Raw genomic sequence first — 21,671 nt, 5'->3', positions numbered from 1 at the left:
TTGCCTTCAAGCTTCTTAGTCTCAGATGATGCAGCTGAGTTTGTAGCTACCTCATGCACTCCTCTAATGACTATGGCATCATTTCTGGCGCTAAACTGCTGAGAGTTGGAAGCCATCTTCTCAATTAAATTTTTGGCTTCAGCAGAAGTCATGTCTCCAAGGGCTCCACCACTGGCAGCATCTATCATACTTCTCTCCATATTACTGAGTCCTTCATAAAAATATTGGAGAAGAAGCTACTCCGAAATCTGATGGTGAGGGCAACTGGCACATAGTTTTTTAAATCGCTCCCAGTTCTCATACAGGCTCTCTCCACTGAGTTGTCTAATACCTGAGATATCTTTCCTGATGGTTGTGGTCCTGGAAGCAGGGAAAATTTTTTCTAAGAATACTCTCTTAAGGTCATCCCAGCTCGTGATGGACCTTAGAGCAAGGTAATACAGCCAGTCCTTTGCCACTCCCTCCAGAGAATGAGGAAAAGCCTTCAGAAATATGTGATCCTCCTGGACATGTGGGGGTTTCATGGTGGAGCAGACAATATAAAATTCCTTCAAATGTTTGTGCGGGTCTTCACCTGCAAGGCCATGAAACTTTGGAAGCAAATGAATCAGTCCAGTTTTAAGAACATATGGGACATCCTCATCAGGGTATTGGATGCACAAGCTTTCGTAGGTGAAATCAGGTGCAGCCATTTCCCTTAGAGTCCTCTCACGGGGTGGAGGTTGTGCCATGTTCTCAGAATGTGCAAAATCAGAATGCTCAGATTCAGAATGCTCCAAATCAGGAAGTTCAAAATCACCAATAACAGAATGCACAGATTCACCAGTAATGGAATGCTCAGGATGATCAAAAGGTATAAAATGATGCCTAACTAATCTATGAAATGTCCTATCTATCTCAGGGTCAAAGGGTTGTAAGTCAGATGGATTGCCTCTAGTCATACACTACATTCAGCATGCACAACTAGTTTCCTTGTCATGTAAATAAAGGTGCAGGTTTGAAATTTTGTGAGCAAACTTATAAAATGATGAGAAGATAGCACAAAAAATTTCAGACAAAAATTCAAAGTCTAACTATGAAAGCTAAAATTGGTGGGTTAAGAAAAATAAGTGAATAAAACTTGAAAAATAAAAAACTTTTGACAGAATCGCTTTTTTTGGACGATGGAGACCTCAGCCGGCTACCACAGTGTATGAAATTTTTTTCTACCCCAAATGCATATATAATAATTGCGATTCTGATAACCGGAGCAAAAGTTATGGCCGTTTGAAGTTTTGACAAACACAAAATTTGCTAGTTTTTTGGAACTTTCAAATCTGACCAAACTAAAGGCTCTAGCTATTTTTCCCACAAAATATGGATTAAAAGAAGTTACCACAAAAAATTCAGCCAAAAAATAACAACCCTAGCTACTAAAACAAAAAATCACAAATAATTCAGCATGGGTGGTCGCTAAAATCCGTCTCTAGCAAAAGTGGTCGCTAAGTCCGTCGCAAAACACTATTCACAGCAAAACACCCAAGACTAAAACAGGGGAAACGCTTAATGGGAAAACTGAAACAGAACACACACTAAACAAAATACCAGGACACTAAACAACACTAACACACATACTAACACAATTCTAACAATTAAACATAAAACACGAAAGAATTAAACACACAACACTAGCTAGCTATTATGAACCTTTGGACACTGCTCCCCGGCAACGGCGCCAAATTTGATCGAGGCCGTACCCGAATCAAATAAACATGAAAATGCAGTAACTAGGAAGTGATCCTAGGTCGTTTCCCAACGAGCAGTGACACACCAATTGTTCATAATATACTTGCAGCAACAGTAACGATTGGGGGGGTTTGTTTGTTTTGTGATTAAAGAGCAGAACAAGTAAACTGGAATACGAAATTACTAATATTAAAAACGGGTTGTTTCCTTTGATTCAGAAGCCATTCTCTTATCCTGGGTTATGGAGAATTCGTCCATAACAGTCAACCACTTAATCCAACCCTATTTCAATTTACTAAGCGATGTCGCAACCTACCCTTCGGCGGGAGGGCGACGCGTGACTCGCGGGATGCGTGTTCCACGAAAGGAATACGCGCGGAGTCGCCACCAACGTTTATTTGAGGAAAACGTCGAAAAAACCGGAAAAGACGCGATCTACGAACTTTTAAGTGAAAGGCTCGGGAGTTGTATTTACGCACGGGGAAGGTATTAGCACCCCACACGTCCGTCATAAGAGACGGTAGCCCTTAATCGAATGTGCAAACATGACTTAGACTTTTACGTTCCCTTTTACGTTCTTATATCTTTTACAACATTTTTATATTTTTCCTCTTTTTTGTGGTCGACAAGGGTGTTTCCCTTTGCTCCTACGTATTCCTCAATTGTGGTAAGGAAATCAGACCTACGTAGTTCTTTCTTATGCGTGAATCAAGTGATTCTTTTTTACTTGAAAGGTGATCATTTTAAGGCGTTGGACCTTAAAAATGATCCATCTTATTTAGTAAGAAACAGAAATGATAAACTTTTCAAAATCCTATTTTTGTGGACGAGCTTGACTAGGCGAGTTGATTTTAGCCTTAGTTTCACTTTAGTTATTAGTCAATTCAATTAAGAATGAGAAATCCCAAAGAGAAAAGGTCCGATTGATTTTTCTCTTTATTTTACTAAAAGGTATTTTTTATTATTATATTATTATTTTACCTCTTTTTTGATTTCCAACGTGGTTACGGCACGACCGAACGGTCGAAATTCATTTTAACCGAAATTAACGGATGATACAATTCAAACGATCGGTGGAAATTTATTTTATTTTTAGATTAAGCGAGAAATGACTTAAATAAATGGCTTAAGCACGTCAAAAGGGGGTATAAAAAGTAAATGAAAACGAGAATAAAAATACATGAAACAAAATGTGGACCACCACGGGTACATAGAATGAATTGAAAAGCTTGGTTTGAGGTACTTACCCGTTGAAGACAAAAGAAAACGAAGAACGAACGATGAATCTTGAAGAACGGTGGAGAATCTTCGCGTAATTACTCACGGAAATGTTACGGAAGCGCCTCGGCTTGGATTTTCTTCACGGAACTAATTTTCCTCAGCTATTTCGAGAGAGAGAGAAGTGCCTAAGGGGCTGAACCCTTTTCTACTTCACTTCTTCCCCTATTTATAGAAAATTGGGGGAGAAGCTTGCCACCCAACTCGCCCAGGCGAGCAAGGTTGCTTCCTCCAGAAGCAACAGCCTTCTGGAGGAATCTCCTGGAGGGCCCAAGTGGGCCTGGTTGCTATTTGCACCCCCATTTTTACTAAATACACCCCCTGCCTTTTTTTTGGTGATTCTTTTTTCGTAAAGTTACGGAAACTTACGAATTTCGTAACGATACTTGTTTTCTTTCCGTAATGTTGTGGAACCTTGCGGATTACATAATCATCCCCTTTTTTGACTTACGGAATGTTACGGAACCTCACTATTTGTGCAACAATGCTTCCTTTTGATTTCCGGTGTGTCACGGAACCTTACGGATTGTGCATCAATATTTTCTTTTGATTTCCGGCACGTCACGAAATTTCACAAATTGCCTAATGATGGGTGCCAAGCACCTCAAAATGACCAAACACAAGTTGCATGCCACCAAGCAAAGGTCCCCGGACGAAATTAGGGTTTGACAGTTGCCCCTCTTTACTTGTCTTTTATTGGAGATAAAAGGGAAGTAAAGATAAGACACTAATTTCGTTCCTCTCGGTTGACGAGAGTCGCGGGTGACCATAAAATCTCTGCATGCAAATGACTTGTTGTTCCCGGGGGAACAAAGGGTGCAAACGATGATGTCAGTCTTCGTATGCTATCAGGCTTTTCGTCTTACAGATAGCAAGAAGAATGTTTATACGGATAACCACTCGGGTATTTCCGCCCGTCAGCGTGACTCAAATGTCAGTATGACAGATCTTGTGAGCGCAGAAGATGACGTAAATCTCCGCGAGTCAACGGGCTTGTCGGCCGCGATTGACGAAGGGCGTAGAAGACGACGTTAGTCTCTGCGTGCTATCAGGCTTTTCTTCTTACAGACAACAAAAAAGAATGTTTATACGGATAACCACTCAGGTATTTTCGCCCGTCAGCGTGACTCAAATGTCAGTATGACAGATCTTGTGAGCGCGGAAGATGACGTAAATCTCCGCATGTCAACGGGCTTGTCGACCGCAATTGACGAAGGGCACAGAAGACGACGTTAGTCTCTGCGTGCTATCAGGATTTTCGTCTTACAGACAGCAAAAAAGAATGTTTATACGGATAACCACTCGGGTATTTCCGCTCGTCAGCGTGACTCAAATGTCAGTATGACAGATCTTGTGAGCGCGGAAGATGACGTAAATCTCCACGTGTCAACGGGCTTGTCGGCCACGATTGACGAAGGGCGCAGAAGACGACGTTAGTCTCTGCGTGCTATCAGGCTTTTCGTCTTACAGACAGCAAAAAAGAATGTTTATACGGATAACCACTCGGGTATTTCCGCCCGTCAGCGTGACTCAAATGTCAGTATGACAGATCTTGTGAGCGCGGAAGATGACGTTAGTCTCTACGTGCTATCAGGCGTTTCGTCTTACAGACAGCAAAAAAGTTTTGAAAGTGCAGACAACCACTTGGGTATCTCCGCATGTCACGTGACTCCAGGGCCAGCATGACAGAACTTGTGAGGGTGGCCGACAAAAGCGAGGCTCTTGCTCCTACGTATCCTCCAATGAGGAACTCAGACCTACGTAGTTCTTGATAACTTGTGAGACTTGAAAAAGTCTCCACCGAAAGATGCTGACATCTCCAGAAAGGGCGCAGATGACTACATTGGCCTCTGCTCGTCAATCACACTTGGGGTCACTGAATGACGAGGTGCGAATAACCGTAAGGTGTCTCCGCGGGCTACCAGCTCTTGGGTCATGGTAACAAAAAGCGGTGTGGTCGACAAAAGCAGGGCTTTTGCTCCTACATATCCTCAAATGAGGAACTCAGACCTACGTAGTTCTGGATAACTTGTGAGACTTGAAAAAGTCTCGGTGTTTTCTCTACTAAAATGCAAACATGCTTTAGTAAAGAGACGAATATTCCAACTGATTAGAGCAGCATATGCCCTTTTTTTTTTAGTGAAAAACAATGCGTCTACCGGGGAAGGAGAGTCTACTAATGAAACCCCCCCCCATAACCATAAATGAGATTTTGGATGTTAGCATTTCGTTTCTAAATGACCATTTAGAGGAAACACTGGGTTCAACAACAAATAGAAGAAAACCACTCAGAGTGTATCAACCTCGCACAGGTAAGTGTTTCATCCTAATTCCGAACCATAGATATGTTATGACTTGACTTTGCGAATTATTTCCTATCAAATCAAAGATTACATGCGTGATCATGGATCAATAGGACTTCCCTTGGAAATGGGTTCTTTTGGTGGGTTTTTCGGCTTTTGATTTTTTTGGCTTTTTCCTTTTCTGTTCTTGTTTGACGCGAGGCGAAACAAGTCACCGACGCACAGGATTTTGGTTGGTAATCAAAGGGAGAAGACCACTTTAGGTCATGGTTTGCTTTCCTTCCTTTTGTTCATTTGGTGACAATTCTGTATTGTTCAGATATTGTCTGGTCAAAAGACCTTTCTGCACATTTCTTCTGCTTCTTTGATCAGGAACTTTCTTTCCTTCCTTTTTCTTCTTCCTTTTTTACTTTCTCCCATTCTTTTATTGGGAATTTTATTTCTTTTCTTTTCGCTTTCTCTTTGATTGGAAGTTTCCCTTCACTTCTTTTTTTGCTTCCGAGGGTAAGGATTGACATTCTCACCCTGGGTCAAGGTTTATGGTGAGTCAGGATTTTGGCTCAAGGCTTGTAGAATGGCTAGACATGATACATGTCGAGGTTTGGTTTGGCTCAAGGATAAAAGGGATGCCCCACATTATTTCCATGACACAAATGCAAAAATGATGATTTGGAAATTTTACGCAAAACTGGTCATGCATGCACCTATGCGGACACTCAAGTGTCAAATTTTTATGGTCATGTGATGCTAGGGCTCAGGATTCATTTCCTCTATTTTAAATCAACCCAATGTTTCCAAAATATGTTCTTTTATCCATTTGTGCATTCATCCGAGTCCATTTTGGGCGTCCGGGAAAATTTTCACAGCGTTCACCCATTAGGTGTACACCCATTTTTTTCAAAAACTAGCTATGATCGGCGAATTTTCCTTTCAAACAAAAGTCGAAAATCATCTCTTTCAAAAACATGTTGGTTCTTTATCTCCTATTTTCCTTCTTTTTCTCCTTACTTGCTCTCTCTTTCTTTTTTCTTTTTATTTTTTTATTTTTATCATGATTTTTGTTTGTTTTATTTTTTTGGACGATGTTCCTAAACGAAAAACTCTACACGATTCCAGAATTTCAAATAAACATCATCGATAATAATGATATAAGCACTAACGCAACAATCCAAACATAAATGTATGCGCTGTACAAATGACAATCGAAACAACAAAAACAAACATTAGTCTCTCAAGTCAAAAAAAAAATAACATAACATAAAAATGATAAAAGAAATATGAAAGAAAACATGAATCTGGGGATCTCCCAGTCATGTAGCTCCACTCCCTCCCAAGAAGTCAAGCAAATCGGCCATCTCCTCGTCCTCGTGGGCCTCCTCTCCATCATCGGGAGCCTCTGGGGGTGCCTCTCCTGCTTGGGCCTCAGGCCAATCCCCGGGCCATGCGACCTCTGCCCTGAACTGGTCTGGAGTAGGGCATGAAAAAGAAGTGAAGCCCTAGCTCTGCATGTTGAGGCTCAACTGGTAAAGACAATCATGGGTCTGTACATGTGCCCGGTGGTTGGCCACCTGCTGGCGAACCAAATGCCGTTAATACTGCTCCATGTCAAACGACCCAGCCGGGCCAGCCTGATGAGGTGGTGGTGGCGCGCCTGCGGCCTGTGGAGCATCACCCTGAGCCTGTCTCTGGGTGCAATACTTCTCAATAAAATCCCGGGTGATGGGCGGCCGAATCACCTTGGTAGGTGCAACGGGGACTCCGAACGACTGGCAGAGTCCTGTGATCAGTGCGGGAAATCCCAGGGCCCTGTTGGACTTATCTGGGTCCAAAGGGTGCCTGGTCGGCGCCATACCTGCAAATAGATAAATGGCATCAGCGATCAACTGAGCCACGTGAATACTCATCTGTGTCAGGATGGCATACACCAGCTGACACTTCGGAAAAGGGAGGTCGGAATTATGATCGCTGGGCAGGATGTTGCTTAGCAGCAACGTCATCCATATCTGGGTCAGGGTGGTCATGTTGGTGCGCATGATTCGCACGCGCCTCCCTGCAGCAGTCCGGGCAAAATCCTGCCCCGGTATACACAGCAACTGGGCGATGGCCTCCTCATCAAAACCATCGGACCGGTTCCTCCTCTGGCCATACTCGCACTCCTAGCCCTCTTCCAGCACTAAAGGATATCCCAGGAACTGGCTGATAGCATCCGCATCGAACGGGATCCACTGACCCCTCACCCAGGATCTCATATCTCGCACGCCCTCCTCCGTAGGCCAAGCATTGGCATAAAATTTGAGGACTATGTCTGGGTCGAACTTGGCCATGGGGGTAACCAGTGATGCCCACCGCCGGCGAACTATCTCCTCCTGGAAATCGGTATACTCATCGTCCCTGAGCTGGACGCGTCGCTCCCGGAGAAATGACCATCCCTTGATGGCCTCGAAGCACTGCTGGTGTTCAGCTCTCCTAAAGCGGTGGCTGTCATACTCGGGAGCGGAACTGGTTCCTTCAGCCGCTTTATCCTTCCTGGACCTCTTTGAGGCAAGCTTCCTCGGGGCCATTTCCTGCGAAGGCAAACATTTGGAAAGTTACTTTTACCAAGAAATGCTACTCTTAAAACGAAAATGGCGTACAACCTCCTCCGATAAACACAAACATCAATGTAAATTTAGAGCAAACTCATGCACATACTTCCTTACGAACATTCACTCGCACAAGATATTCTTCTAACTAAGAAAAACGCACCCACACACAATCAAGGCACCTTCGTTACCTAGATCACTTATATGTACTTCCAAGGTGTATTTGCTACCTACATCACATGCATTTCCTTTGCTAAATTTACATACATGCATACTCAAAGCACTTTGGCTACCAAAAATTGCATACGTGCATATTCTGGTATTTCTAATACCTATACATACACAAACTTCGTGATGAATCTTGGCTACCTACACAATAAGGTGCTACATTTCATGCTTTATTCAAGTGTTTTTGCTACCTAAAGCCGCATGCAAATTCAAGTATATTTTCTTTTGCTGACTAAAATTGCATTCAAATTAAAAGGTATCTTTGTAAGGTATTTTCTTTACATAACATGCAACATATATATATTTTTTGTGAGACATTTTGACTACCAAAAATTACATGTACATACATCCAAGTATTTTGCTACCATACCCAAAGCGTAAATTGCCAAAGGTATTTTGCTACTTATTCTACACCTACACGTTTATGATGAACAAAATTCCTAAACATCTAGGCGTAGGGAAACTATTGTAGCGTGGCTCATAGCTGATTGCTGGCCAAAAAGGGTAGCTTCACCCAATATGCACCCACTCTTGTGTTCTCTTGCATAAAAACTTTGGTTCCTAGGCCTAGGATATATGTGGGGCAATTACTCTAGCCCTTACGAAACTGAATACATGTCCCAAAAAATAGGAAACATGTGCAAACCAAATTCTCCCATAGGTTGTTTCCCTACAAAAATCACGCGCTAATGCCATTGAGGCATTTCACCAAACACTTGGTGGGCGCGCGTTTAGGCATCAATAGCAAGAGAACGGGGACAATGTGGCATGCCCCATTGCTTCAAAATACATTATAGGCCTAGGGCCATCTCATACAAACCCCCAATTCAACCCAACCAAGCAAGAAAACAAACCAAAATTGCCCCACATATTTGAGCACATTCCCACAATTTAGGGCACCAAAAGGAGATCAAAATACACCAATGAAACGCTAGAAAGCTTAAGGATGGAATACTTACTTGTTGGTGATGAATAAAAGCGCAAAACGGAATCAAAAAATGCGAAAAATAGTGACCCTAGGACTGCAAAATCGTAAATTCCGTGAGTATTGCTTTTGAATGGGGGAAAAGAAGTTTTTGAATGCAAAAACGTCCCCCTTCTTCATTTTTTATATTTTGGTGCAGGGGTTGCTTGCCCAGGCGAGCTAACCTGCACTTTTTTTTTTAAAAAAAAAAAGGTCGATTGATTTAAGAGGCGACTGTACACGAGAATGGCTCGCGTGAGGGGACCAAAGCTTTTGATGCTCCGCCAGCCACTCCGTAAGGTACTGATCGAAACTCCCCAGGATAGATTAGGCATCAAACAAAAGTAATAATTACTATAATTTCAAAGGATACTGGGCTGCTTTACAGCAGCGCTTTCCGCTTGTCCCGGGCTAGGTTAAGGACGACGATCTATTGGTAGTGACCCTAGCCTCCTTTTGTGTCCGTCCCCAAGTATCTGAAAGTAGGAAACAACGAGGTGTGGCAAATCTCGACCGCGTCGTTGTCTTACCTCGATTGGTTTCTGCTGTTTTAACTTTGTCTCTACCCCAGAAGGTAGCTCAAGATGATCCTACCCCTGTTTTACCACAACAATATGCATGCGTATGCGTATGCATGAATGTTTTCAAACGCAGCAAATTTTAGTGAAAGTTGGTTTAGGTTCAATTTTAATTAAGCACTTGGGGCATCCCATGAACCGAGCGGAAGGGCTCAGGTGATCACAAATTAACGCAAGGTTTAAAACCAACGCGAGGACTAAAGCCTCGAACCCACGTTCACTTCTTTGAAAAATTGTAACGAGAGATACAGTAGACGGGGAATCCCTAGGGGAAACCCAGAAAACACATAAAGATAAAGAACATGCAGCGACATCCTTAATTGCCCCAGATTCTAAGCATAATATCACTTGACGACATTAGAGTTCACGGGTGAAGGTAGCTCTTTGCCATCCATGTTGGTAAGCACCAGGGCTCCTCCGGAAAAAGCCCTCTTCACAACAAAAGGCCCTTCGTAGTTTGGGGCCCATTTTCCTCGATTGTCCTTGACAGCATGGGACATTTTCTTTAGCACAAGGTCTCCCTCATGGAACTTGCGCAAGCGTACCTTCTTGTCGAATGCATTCTTCATTCTTTGCTGGTACAAGCGCCCATGACTCATGGCCGTTAAGCGCTTACCTTCAATGAGGTTGAGCTGGTCATAGCGCGTTTGAGCCCACTCTGATTCCTTTAATCCGGATTCCGCCAAGATCCTTAATGACGGGACTTCTACTTCAAACGGTAGCACAACCTCCATTCCATATACCAATGAGAACGGCGTTGCCCCAGTTGACGTTCGTACTGAAGTTCGGTAACCGTGTAACACGAATGGGAGCATCTCGTGCCAATCTTTGTACGACACGGTCATCTTTTGGATAATCTTTTTGATATTTTTGTTGGCCGCTTCCACGGCTCCATTCATCTTTGGTCGGTAGGGCGTGGAATTGTGATGCTGGATTTTAAACTCCTCGCACATTTCCCCCATCATCTTGTTATTCAGGTTGGTGCCGTTGTCCGTGATAATCTTCCTTGGCAAACCATATCGGCAGATGATCTCTCTCTTAATGAACCTGACCACCACACCCCTCATGACATTGGTGTAGGAGGCCGCCTCGACCCACTTGGTGAAATAATCTATCGCTACGAGGATGAAGCGATGACCATTCGAGGCCTTGGGCTCAATGGCCCCGATGACATCTATCCCCCACATGGAGAAAGGCCAAGGGGTGGACATGACATTCAGAGGATGCGGTGGAGCATTGACATTGTCTGCGAACGCTTGACATTTGTGGCATTTCCTTACATGGACACAACAATCACTTTCCATGGTAAGCCAGTAATAACCTGCCCTTAGGATCTTTCTGGCCATAGCATGCTCGTTGGTGTGCATTCCAAACGAGCCCTCATGGGCTTCCTCGATCATGTGGTTCGCCTCTTTGGCATCCACGCACCGCAGGAGTGTCATGTCGTGGTTTCTCTTATATAGTATGCTTCCGCTCATGAAGAAGCTGGCCCCCAATCTTCTCAATGTCCTTTTATCATTGTCGGCAATCTCTGGTGGGTATTCTTTGCTTACGACATATCGCTTGATGTCGAAATACCAAGGCTTACCGTCCCGCTCCTCTTCTACTTGGCAACAATGCGCAGGTTTGCCACGACACCAGAATTCAATGTATGGTAGATCCCCGTGCGGCGTTAGCTGGAACATAGACGCCAAAGTAGCAAGCGCATCCGCCATCTGATTTTCCTCCCGGGGAACATGGTGGAAGGAGATCTCATCAAAGGTCTTAGCCAATTCCTTGATATAGGCTTTGTAGGGTATCAGCTTGGGATCTCTAGTTTCCCATTCCCCTCTCAGCTGATGGATTACCAACGCTGAGTCATCGTACACCTTGAGTAGTTTGACATTGGAGTCAATCGCTGCCTGGACGGCCAGGGCACATGCTTCATATTCGGCCATGTTGTTGGTGTAGTCGAATCCTAGCCTGGCTGTGAAAGGTACACATTGATTGTCCGGAGAGACCAATACTGCTCCAACGCCATGGCCTAGAACATTCGACGCTCCGTCAAACCATACGGTTCATTTGTCCCAATCTTCGTCCAATTTTTCCTCAAACAAGGCCATGATGTCCTCATCCGGGAATTTGGGATGCATAGGCTGATAGTCGTTAAGAGGCTACTAAGCCAAATAATCTGCCAAGGCGCTTCCTTTTATCGCCTTTTGGGTGACGTAAACTATATCAAACTCGGATAGCAGGACTTGCCACCGGGCGATTCGTCCTGTGAGAGCTGGCTTTTCAAAGATGTACTTGATTGGGTCCATCTTGGATATCAACCAGGTAGTATGGCTCAGCATGTACTGCCTTAGGCGATGGGATGCCCATACTAAAGCACAACACGTTCTTTCAAGCAAGGAGTAATTCATTTCACAGGTCGTGAACTTCTTACTTAGGTAGTAAACAGCGCGCTCTTTCTTTCCGGATTCGTCATGTTGCCCCAGCATGCACCCCATTGACTCGTCCAAGATTGTCATGTACAAGATGAGAGGCCTTCCAGGTACTGGTGGCATAAGCACAGGGGGATTCATGAGGCACTTCTTGATCCTTCCGAAAGCCTCTTGGCAACCCTCATTCCAGCGGTCAGTTTGGTTTTTGCGTAAGAGTTTGAACAATGGCTCACAAATGGCGGTGAGCTGCGATATGAATCTGGCAATATAATTCAAGCGTCCCAGGAAACCTCGGACTTGCCTCTCTGTACGGGGTTCCGGCATCTCAAGGATAGCCTTCACCTTTTCGGGGTCTACCTCTATCCCTTTCTGGCTTACAATGAAACCAAGCAATTTCCCTTATTTGACCCCAAAGGTACACTTGGTGGGGTTCAACCTTAATTGATATTTCTTAAGCCTTTCGAACAACTTCCGCAGGTTGACAAGGTGTTCTTCCTCGGATTTAGATTTAGCAATTATGTCGTCCACGTAGACCTCAATCTCTTGGTGCATCATATCATGGAACAAAGCTACCATGGCCCGTTGATAAGTTGCCCCAGCATTCTTGAGTCCAAAGGACATCACCTTGTAACAGAATGTTCCCCACAGGGTGACGAAGGTAGTCTTTTCCATATCCTCTGGCGCCATTTTTATCTGATTGTAACCGGAGAAACCATCCATGAAGGAAAATAAAGCGAAATTGGCCGTATTATCTACGAGGATATCGATGTGTGGTAAGGGAAAATTATCCTTGGGACTGGCCCGATTCAGGTCCCGATAATCAACACACATTCGTACTTTCCCATCCTTCTTAGGGACCGGTACAATGTTGGCAACCCATTCTGGGTACCGAGCGACGGCCAAAAAACCAGTGTCAAATTGCTTCTTCACTTCTTCTTTTATCTTCAAGGATGTTTCGGGCTTCATCCTTCTCAGTTTCTGCTTTACCGGGGAACACTCAGGATTTAGAGGTAATCGGTGTTGTACAATGTCAGAGCTCAAACCAAGCATATCTTGGTACGACCAAGCAAAGATGTCTTGGTAGTCTCTTAGAAGAGTTATTAATTCTTAACGAATAGGTGCGGTAATACCTGTGCCTATCTTTACTTCCCTTTTTCCACTGCCAATTCCCAAGTCTACTAGTTCTGTTTCTTCTTGATGAGGCCCCATTTCTTGGTCCTCATGGGCGACTATCCTTTCTAATTTCGGGGGAAGTCCCACATCCTCGTTCCCTTCATCTTCCGTTTGATTCGTTTCTTGCTCGAAGTTGATAGGCGGGTCCCAGGTATTAGAACCTTCGAGGGACTCGTCATCGGATCTGCCATTTTAAAAATAAAGAAGTGCAAATGGATGAGAATGGGTAGAGATGTAGGAACAGATGAAGAAAGATCCTTGTATTATAAATTCAAAAACAAAAGACACAAAGCCTTAACAAAAGAAAAACTCTAAAGCCTAGGCCCAACTATAGAGCTTTTAAAACCGTAAAGGTTTACATTATGCTCGTCGCGTAAATGCCGGGGCGTTCTTCCACTCGCCAATTTCCCAGCTGGAAATCAGGAGGGCATAGTCGTACCAAATCCAATGTACTCGGAACATCATCTTCATATATCACGACCACTTGACCTTCGTCCCCCAGACCCGCGCTTATAAAGCTCCTACTTATGTGGCAGGATGGGCTTCCTTCACCTTCTTGTCTCAACCGCGAGCTTTGACTACCGCTCTTTCTTCCCGCGATGCTTCTCTTTATATCTGCCTGAGTGGGCTTATAGCCTAACCCATACTTCCCACGATTTCCTTTGGCATTTATCAGGCTAGTTATGCCGCCGTTGTCTTTGCCTAAACCCATTCCGAGTTCATAACCGTTCCCCAACATAACTCGGGCCATCATTACTGCTACATCGGACAGGCAAGCTTGCCCAGAGAAGGAATCCACGGAGGAAATGCTTACCACCTCGAAAGACTGGAAAACGGTTTCTAATGACTCCTCTGCGGCCTCCACATAAGGCATAGAGGATGGGCAGCTCACCAAGATGTCTTCCTCGCCTGATACGATGACCAGATGCCCTTCCACAACGAATTTCAACTTTTGGTGGAGTGTAGAGGGAACAACTCCCACTGAGTGGATCCACGGACGCCCCAACAGACAGCTGTAGGGGGGGTTAATATCCATTATTTGGAAGGTAACTTGACAGGTGTGAGGGCCTATCTGTACTGGGAGATCGATCTCTCCCCTAACCTCTCGGCGGGTGTCGTCGAAGGCACGAACCACCATTGAACTCGGCTTTAGGTGGGAAGCATTGAATGGTAATTTCTCCAAAGTGCTCTTAGGCATCACGTTTAAACTGGAACCATTATCGATGAGCACCTTGGCTACGATATGGTCCATACACTTGACTGATACGTGCAAAGCTTTATTATGCCCTCTCCCCTCGGCGGGGATTTCTTCTTCGGCGAAGGCGAGATAGTTGTTGGCAGTGATATTATTGACCAGCCTTCCGAAACCTTCTACCGAGATATCGTGGGCCTCGTTCAGAACTTTTACTAGCAGAGCCCGATGAGGCTCGGAGCTCATAAGTAACTCCAACAGCGAGACCCTGGCTGGGGTTTTGTTGAGCTTCTCGATAACCTTGAATTCGCTCTGCTGAATTATACGGAGGAACTCGCTAGCTTCCTCTAGCGACACCTCCTTTTTACCATCCTTTTTCTCCGGAAGACCTTTTGCCGGAATATCTTTATTCGAAGCGAAGGGTATTTCATCATCTTGTTCCTCCACAACTTTTGCTTTCCCCTTGACGTTCGCGGGTTGGACTGGTAGGTCCGGGGGTGCAAACACACGACCGCTACGGGTCACACCACTCAGTCCCGTGATATTTGTTACCTTAGCCGACAACGAGCTAACGTCGGTGGCTTCTTCTTCCTTCCCCCTCGGAGGTGTATATCTCCATGGGACTGCGTGGCTATTTTGGTACGGGAAAGGGACAGGTTTAGCTGCCAAGGGGTGTCCGGGCTTTTGCGAAGCTGTGCCCTTGGTGAAGTATATCACCAAGGGTTTGGGCTTCGCAACAGTGCTCCCATCCGTGGACTGCATGCATATGTGCTGCTCCTCTCTTCCTTCACTGCCAACTTCCAGTCGACCTTGATCTATCATCCGCTGTAACAATTCCTCTACTCCCAAGCACGTTTCCATGTCATGCAGCTCGCCGGAATGCAGCAAACAGGAATCCTCCTTACGCCCACTATGGGGAATCACACCTCCCTTTTGTAGGGCCTCAAAGATAAACCTCCTAGGGGTTGCCACATCCCTTAAAGGTTTAGACCTGCGCGGCCTATCGGACTCAACGGCATTAACCGCTCCCCCTCCATGATTGGCGAGCGGGTTGGTTTTCACATTGGGCCGATCCTCTTGGAAAGTCAGTCATCCAGCATCTATCAAATGTTGGACCTTGTGTTTAAAGGCCAAGCATTTTTCAATGGAATGCCCCGGGGCACCCCCATGGTACTTGCAAGTTGCGTTAGGGTCATACCACTTTGGGAAAGGGGGTTGGAAGACTTTTCCGGGAGTTACCACGGCCAATTGGTTGGCGATGAGGGACGACAAGAGGTCTTCATACGTCATTGGGAGTGGGGTGAATTCTTGAAATGGCCTCGGAGGGAAGTTCCTTATTGCGTTGGAATTGCCGGGCGGGCGAGTTGTGTTCGGAGTTGGAACTTGGGGAGCTTCCCTCTGGGTGGGTGCCTTAGGCTGCACAGGTGCTGAACTAGAGGCGTTCCCGGTGTGAGCCGAGAAGCTCGGGTGATGTTGCGCGTACTGATGGGTACCATGAGGTGGCTGCGGGGGTTTGACCCATGCGGGCGTTGAAGAGACAGCATGGGCATCTCCTTCCTTCCTTTTTGCCCCCGTTGTCCCGATTCTTTTGGCATTCGCACTCGTGGAGGAAACGTAATCGAACTTTCCTCTTTTCAATCCTACCTCGATTCTTTCCCCGGAGAACACTAGGTCCGCGAAGCTGGACGGCATGTAACCTACTAGCTTCTCATAGTAGAACACTGGCAAAGTGTCTACCATCATAGTGATCATCTCTCTCTCGACCATGGGAGGAGCCACTTGTGCTGCCAGGTCTCTCCACCGCTGTGCGTATCCTTTAAAGGTTTCGCCCTCTTTCTTGAACATATTCAGCAGCTGAGTGCGATCGAGAGCCATATCGGAATTATACTGATATTGCCTTAGAAGGCAGTAATCAGATCCTTCCAAGTACGGATACGGGAAGCTTCCAAATTAGTGTACCAAACTACTGCGGCTCCGGCCAAGCTATCTTGAAAAAAGTGTATTAATAGCTTCTCATCCTTAGAGTGTGCGCCCATCTTGCGACAGTACATCTTGAGATGGTTCTTGGGACAAGTTGTCCCTTTATACTTGTCGAAGTCCGGTACTTTGAACTTCGGAGGGATAACAACATCGGGTACTAAGCAGAGATCCGTCATGTCTGCGAACGGATAGTCACCAAATCCTTCCACGGCCCTCAGTCTCTCCTCGAGGAGATCGAGCTTCCTCCTTTCTTCAGTTGCCGGGGGTGGTCCTTCCATGGACAAAACTATTGGTTGTGTCGTGATGTTGGGCTGAGGCAACGTGCTGGGTGCCGGCCCTTCGGGGATCGGGGGATAGAACTCGACATCCCTTCGAGCATAGTCTTGAGGGTCTTCGTGGACCTCGTCAGGCTGTTGAGGAGGCTCTCTTTCAAGGACGGGAGAAGTAATATGGCCCGCATCGTCTTGCAGGACGGGTGGTGAGTAGTTGGGCGGCAATCCATAAGGGTAAGCCGCTCGGTTGTATCCCAGATGAGGGTTGCCGTCATGCCCCAGCGTGTTCCTTCCCCGTCCTACTATGTTTGAGGGAGGATGGCGCGCGGTAGCCAAGAGAGTTAGGTCTGCTTCGGCAGCCGAACTGACAGCGGCAGCGGTGCCCACGTTTTTCTCCATGAGCTGCCTCATTCCTAACATGGCCTCCATCATGGAAGCCATCTGTTCTTTCAGAGCCGACATGTCGGCTTTCATCTGTTCCTGTGTCTCCTCTTGATCACCCATTGTTCTAGATTTGGATCTGGTGCGATAGGGATGCCTTGTGGCGCGTTTAGTTATGGTGTTTTTCCCTAAAAAACCAAACGTGAGGAGTGGGTAAAGAAAGAAAGAATGCATGCTAGAGATAAAATGCAGGAGTGATTTGATTCGCACAAGCTTTTTGGAGTAGAAACATGGGACCAACTCATTTTATTTCAGAAAGTCGTATCTGGTCAAGATCTGAGAGACCATACAAGTTTCCTAGCGGTTTCTAATTATATGGGCCATTAAGTCTATCATATGCTGACAATAGCCGAGAAGCCCATGAATTTCTTTGGGGGCGGAGTAGGTGTCCGCCATTGCCTTGGCCTTGGCTAACAATCGGGGAAGTTCTTGACTCCCGTTCAAGGTAAGAGCAAACCGATCCATCCACATGGTTGCCTCTTGGTGTAAAGAGTCGATCACCCTTCCTCTAGCCTCTTTTTCCGCATATACTTGGGCATACTCATCCGCGACCCTATGCTCGTGGGTCGTGGCTAGACTTAACTCTTCTTGGTACTTGGCGATGATAGCTAGCATGTTGGTCTCTGTCTCGCATAAACGCTGAGACAAGCTCCTTTTGGACCTTGAACAGGCAACTTACTCCTCTTTCAAGACCATGCTATGTGCTCGCGACTGGTCCCTCTCTTCCCTTCGCAGCTTGAGTTCATTGTTGCTACCCCACAGAGCTTCGCGAAATTTGTTACGGCCATACTCTTCCTTGCGAGCCCTCTTGGTCTCTTGTTCAAGGGCTCTTGCGGTAGTTGCATTCTCTTCCCGTAATTCGGCACACTCCTTCCGGATGTGTGTAGTGGCTAACTTGAACTTCTCCTTGGCAAGTTTTGCCTTTCCTAACTCTTTTTTGAGAGCTTGGACTTCTTCGTCTTCTTCCGGTGCTTCGAAACTGTCTTCGCGGATGACTTTTAACTTGACGAGCCAATCTAAACCTCGTATATGAACTTTCAGCCATTCATGATAACCACCAATGATGCCATTACGAATTCCCCTAAGTTCTTGATCTTTCCTTAACGGGGTTTCCCATGCCTTATGGATTCTTTGTATAGCCTTGAAATTTTGCGCACCAAAATCTCTCACAAGGAAAGGAGACATGCTTTCTTCCATCGGTGCTACCCTCATGGGGTACCCTAGTTGTCTTATAGCGAGCGCGGGATTGTAGTTAATACAACCCCTCATTCCTATCAGCGGAATGTTTGGGTACCCTCCACATGAGAAAAGGACTCCCTCCTTTCCTTCCTTCCATCGGGGGAACCAACTGATTGTTCTACCTCCTATCCCAGCCAAGAGCTGGTCCCAATCTATTCTTCTCTTTTCAGCACACGAGTGATGGCTTTGGAGCGGACATGGATGCCTCGTGTCTTGCTGGAACAGGTGTGAAACCAACCAAACACAAAGAGCGGGCAAGCAACAGATGATCCGTGCGCTACTTTTCTCGCACCTTCGGTCAAATGTGTCAAATAAATCTGCCAAGACAGCTACCACCGGGCTTTCCTTGCTATGGTGGTATGCAAGAAAGGCGTCGATCGCGGCTAGGTCCACCAAACCATCTACGTTTGGAAAGAGGACAACCCCAAAGATTAGCAATGCTAACACATCCATAAACGAGACCCAATCTTCTTGATTTGCCATATCCCTCGCCTTGTCTTCTAGGTACTTCCGTGGTAGGCCCGCTATGCCGTTTAGAGTTTGTTTTACGCGGTCCAAACTCTTGCTGAATCTTTGACCACAGTTGCAATTCTGCTCAAAGAGGGGAGATACCAGGAGAAAAGATATGGTTTTCTTCCCCCGAGAGGAAATCCTAGAATCTCCTCAAATTCTTCAATGGTCGGTACCAATTGGAAGTCTCCGAACGTGAAGCATCTCAAAGGCTGGTCGTAGTATTGGGTGAGTGACGCAATGGCCTCTATGGATACCTCTGCTATGGTCAAATCTAAGATCTTTCCGTAAGTCTTGCGGAAGGCTTGCATTTGGAGAGGTTCCATCAACCGCCCTAATTCCTTGATGCTGGTGGTATCTAGGCCTTTAACCTTGACTTGGTAAAACCTCTTGCCGGTTTGATTTGTCCCCATGCTTACTAAAGTGAGACAAAAAGCTGGTGCAAATCAAAACTCCTGATATCTCATGGGTGGAATGGATGAATGCATGAAGGAATGCATATGACACAGATGTAATTTAGGAATGCGGGAGCCCGAGAAACTGTCTCCTTCTTAGACACAACGTCTAGGGGTAGCAAAGTGCCCCAACGTATGTATTTAAGACGGTGACCCGGACCCTCGGTTGATTTGTCTATAGAGGGGATCAAGACAGAACCCGTGTGCGATGCATATGCAAAAGGTGCAATACGGGAATGTACATAGTATGACAATACTTACTGAATATAAGCAAAAAGGTATATGATACTTATGCATGGCAGTGTGGAAAAATGGCACACAGCGTGTTTGCTCCGTGCCCCTATTTAAGGGACCTATAAGGGAGAGAGCTAACTAGGCTTTTAGTGATAACCCCCAAGGCAGTCATATCTCTCTTGATGGTTTCTAGAGGTATCATCCCCTTCGAAGAACATACAGCAGCAGTAGGGACTACTAGCAACAATATGTTTTCAAAGAGAAAAACTCTAGATGAGGGTTCACTGTAATCAAGCAAGTCGGAGACCTAGCATGATCACAGATTCACCTCCGCTCCTTATGTTCCCATGAACCCGGGTATAGGGCCCCTTTTTTTTTTAACTCACAGTGTGTGCAAATAGTGTTGGTGTTTGTGTGCATCAAATGAATAAATATTTACCTCATGCATACATGTTAAAATGCACTAAAAGCAACAAAGAGTTTATATACACAAGAACATAAAAAATAAAGGGAAACCAACAAGGGAGAAAGTCATGATTAAACATTGCACAAGATTAAATGGCCTAACTCTCTAAAAATAGTCCTCAGTGGAGTCGCCAACTGTCGCAACCTACCCTTCGGCGGGAGGGCAACGCGTGACTCGCGGGATGCGTGTTCCACGAAAGGAATACGCGCGGAGTCGCCACCAACGTTTATTTGAGGAAAACGTCAAAAAAATCGAAAAAGATGCGATCTGCGAACTTTTAAGTGAAAGGCTCGGGAGTTGTATTTACGCATGGGGAAGGTATTAGCACCCCACACGTCCGTCATAAGAGACGGCAGCCTTTAATCGAATGTGCAAACATGACTTAGATTTTTACGTTCCCTTTTACGTTCTTATATCTTTTACAACCTTTTTATATTTTTCCTCTTTTTTGTGGTCGACAAGGGTGTTTCCCTTTGCTCCTACGTATTCCTCAATTGTGGTAAGGAAATCAGACCTACGTAGTTCTTTCTTATGCGTGAATCAAGTGATTCTTTTTTACTTGAAAGGTGATCATTTTAAGGCGTTGGACCTTAAAAATGATCGATCTTATTTAGTAAGAAACAGAAATGATAAACTTTTCAAAATCCTATTTTTGTGGACGAGCTTGACTAGGCGAGTTGATTTTAGCCTTAGTTTCACTTTAGTAATTAGTCAATTCAATTAAGAATGAGAAATCCCAAAGAGAAAACGTCCGATTGATTTTTCGCTTTATTTTACTAAAAGGTATTTTTTTATTATTATATTATTATTTTACCTCTTTTTTGATTTCCAACGTGCTTACGGCACGACCGAACGGTCGGAATTCATTTTAACCGAAATTAACGGATGATACAATTCAAACGATCGGTGGAAATTTATTTTTATTTTTAGATTAAGCGAGAAATGACTTAAATAAATGGCTTAAGCACGTCAAAAAGGGGTATAAAAAGTAAATGAAAACGAGAATAAAAATACATGAAACAAAATGTGGACCACCACGGGTACATAGAATGAATTGAAAAGCTTGGTTTGAGGTACTTACCCATTGAAGACTGAAGAAAACGAAGAACGAACGATGAATCTTGAAGAACGGTCGAGAACCTTCGCGTAATTACTCACGGAAACATTACGGAAACGTTACGGAAGTGCCTCGGCTTGGATTTTCTTCACGGAACTAATTTTCCTCAGCTATTTCGAGAGAGAGAAGTGCCTAAGAGGCTGGACCCTTTTCTACTTCACTTCTCCCCCTATTTATAGAAAATTGGGGGAGAAGCTTGCCACCCAGCTCGCCCAGGCGAGCAAGGTTGCTTCCTCCAGAAGCAACAGCTTTCTGGAGGAATCTTCTGGAGGGCCCAAGTGGGCTTGGTTGCTATTTGCACCCCCATTTTTACTAAATACACCCCCTGCCTTTTTTTTGGTGATTCTTTTTTCGTAAAGTTACGGAAACTTACGAATTTCGTAACGATACTTGTTTTCTTTCCGTAATGTTACGGAACCTTGCAGATTACATAATCATCCCCTTTTTTGACTTACGGAATGTTACGGAACCTCACTATTTGTGCAACGATGCTTCCTTTTGATTTCCGGTG

General features: G+C 45.1%; 1 non-coding gene across 1 annotated transcript; it reads left to right on the top strand.

Moving 5' to 3' along the window:
- The first annotated feature begins 246 nt into the window (after positions 1-246).
- Positions 247-353, top strand: LOC113002508 (small nucleolar RNA R71). The gene has a single exon (XR_003268062.1). It is a non-coding gene; the product is annotated as a small nucleolar RNA R71 (small nucleolar RNA).
- Positions 354-21,671: the final 21,318 nt, after the last annotated feature.

Source organism: Glycine max, chromosome 8 (assembly GCF_000004515.6).
Source record: "Glycine max cultivar Williams 82 chromosome 8, Glycine_max_v4.0, whole genome shotgun sequence".
NCBI lineage: Eukaryota > Viridiplantae > Streptophyta > Magnoliopsida > Fabales > Fabaceae > Glycine > Glycine max.
Note: the sequence above shows the minus strand (reverse complement) of the source record. Positions and strands in the feature narration are given on the sequence as shown.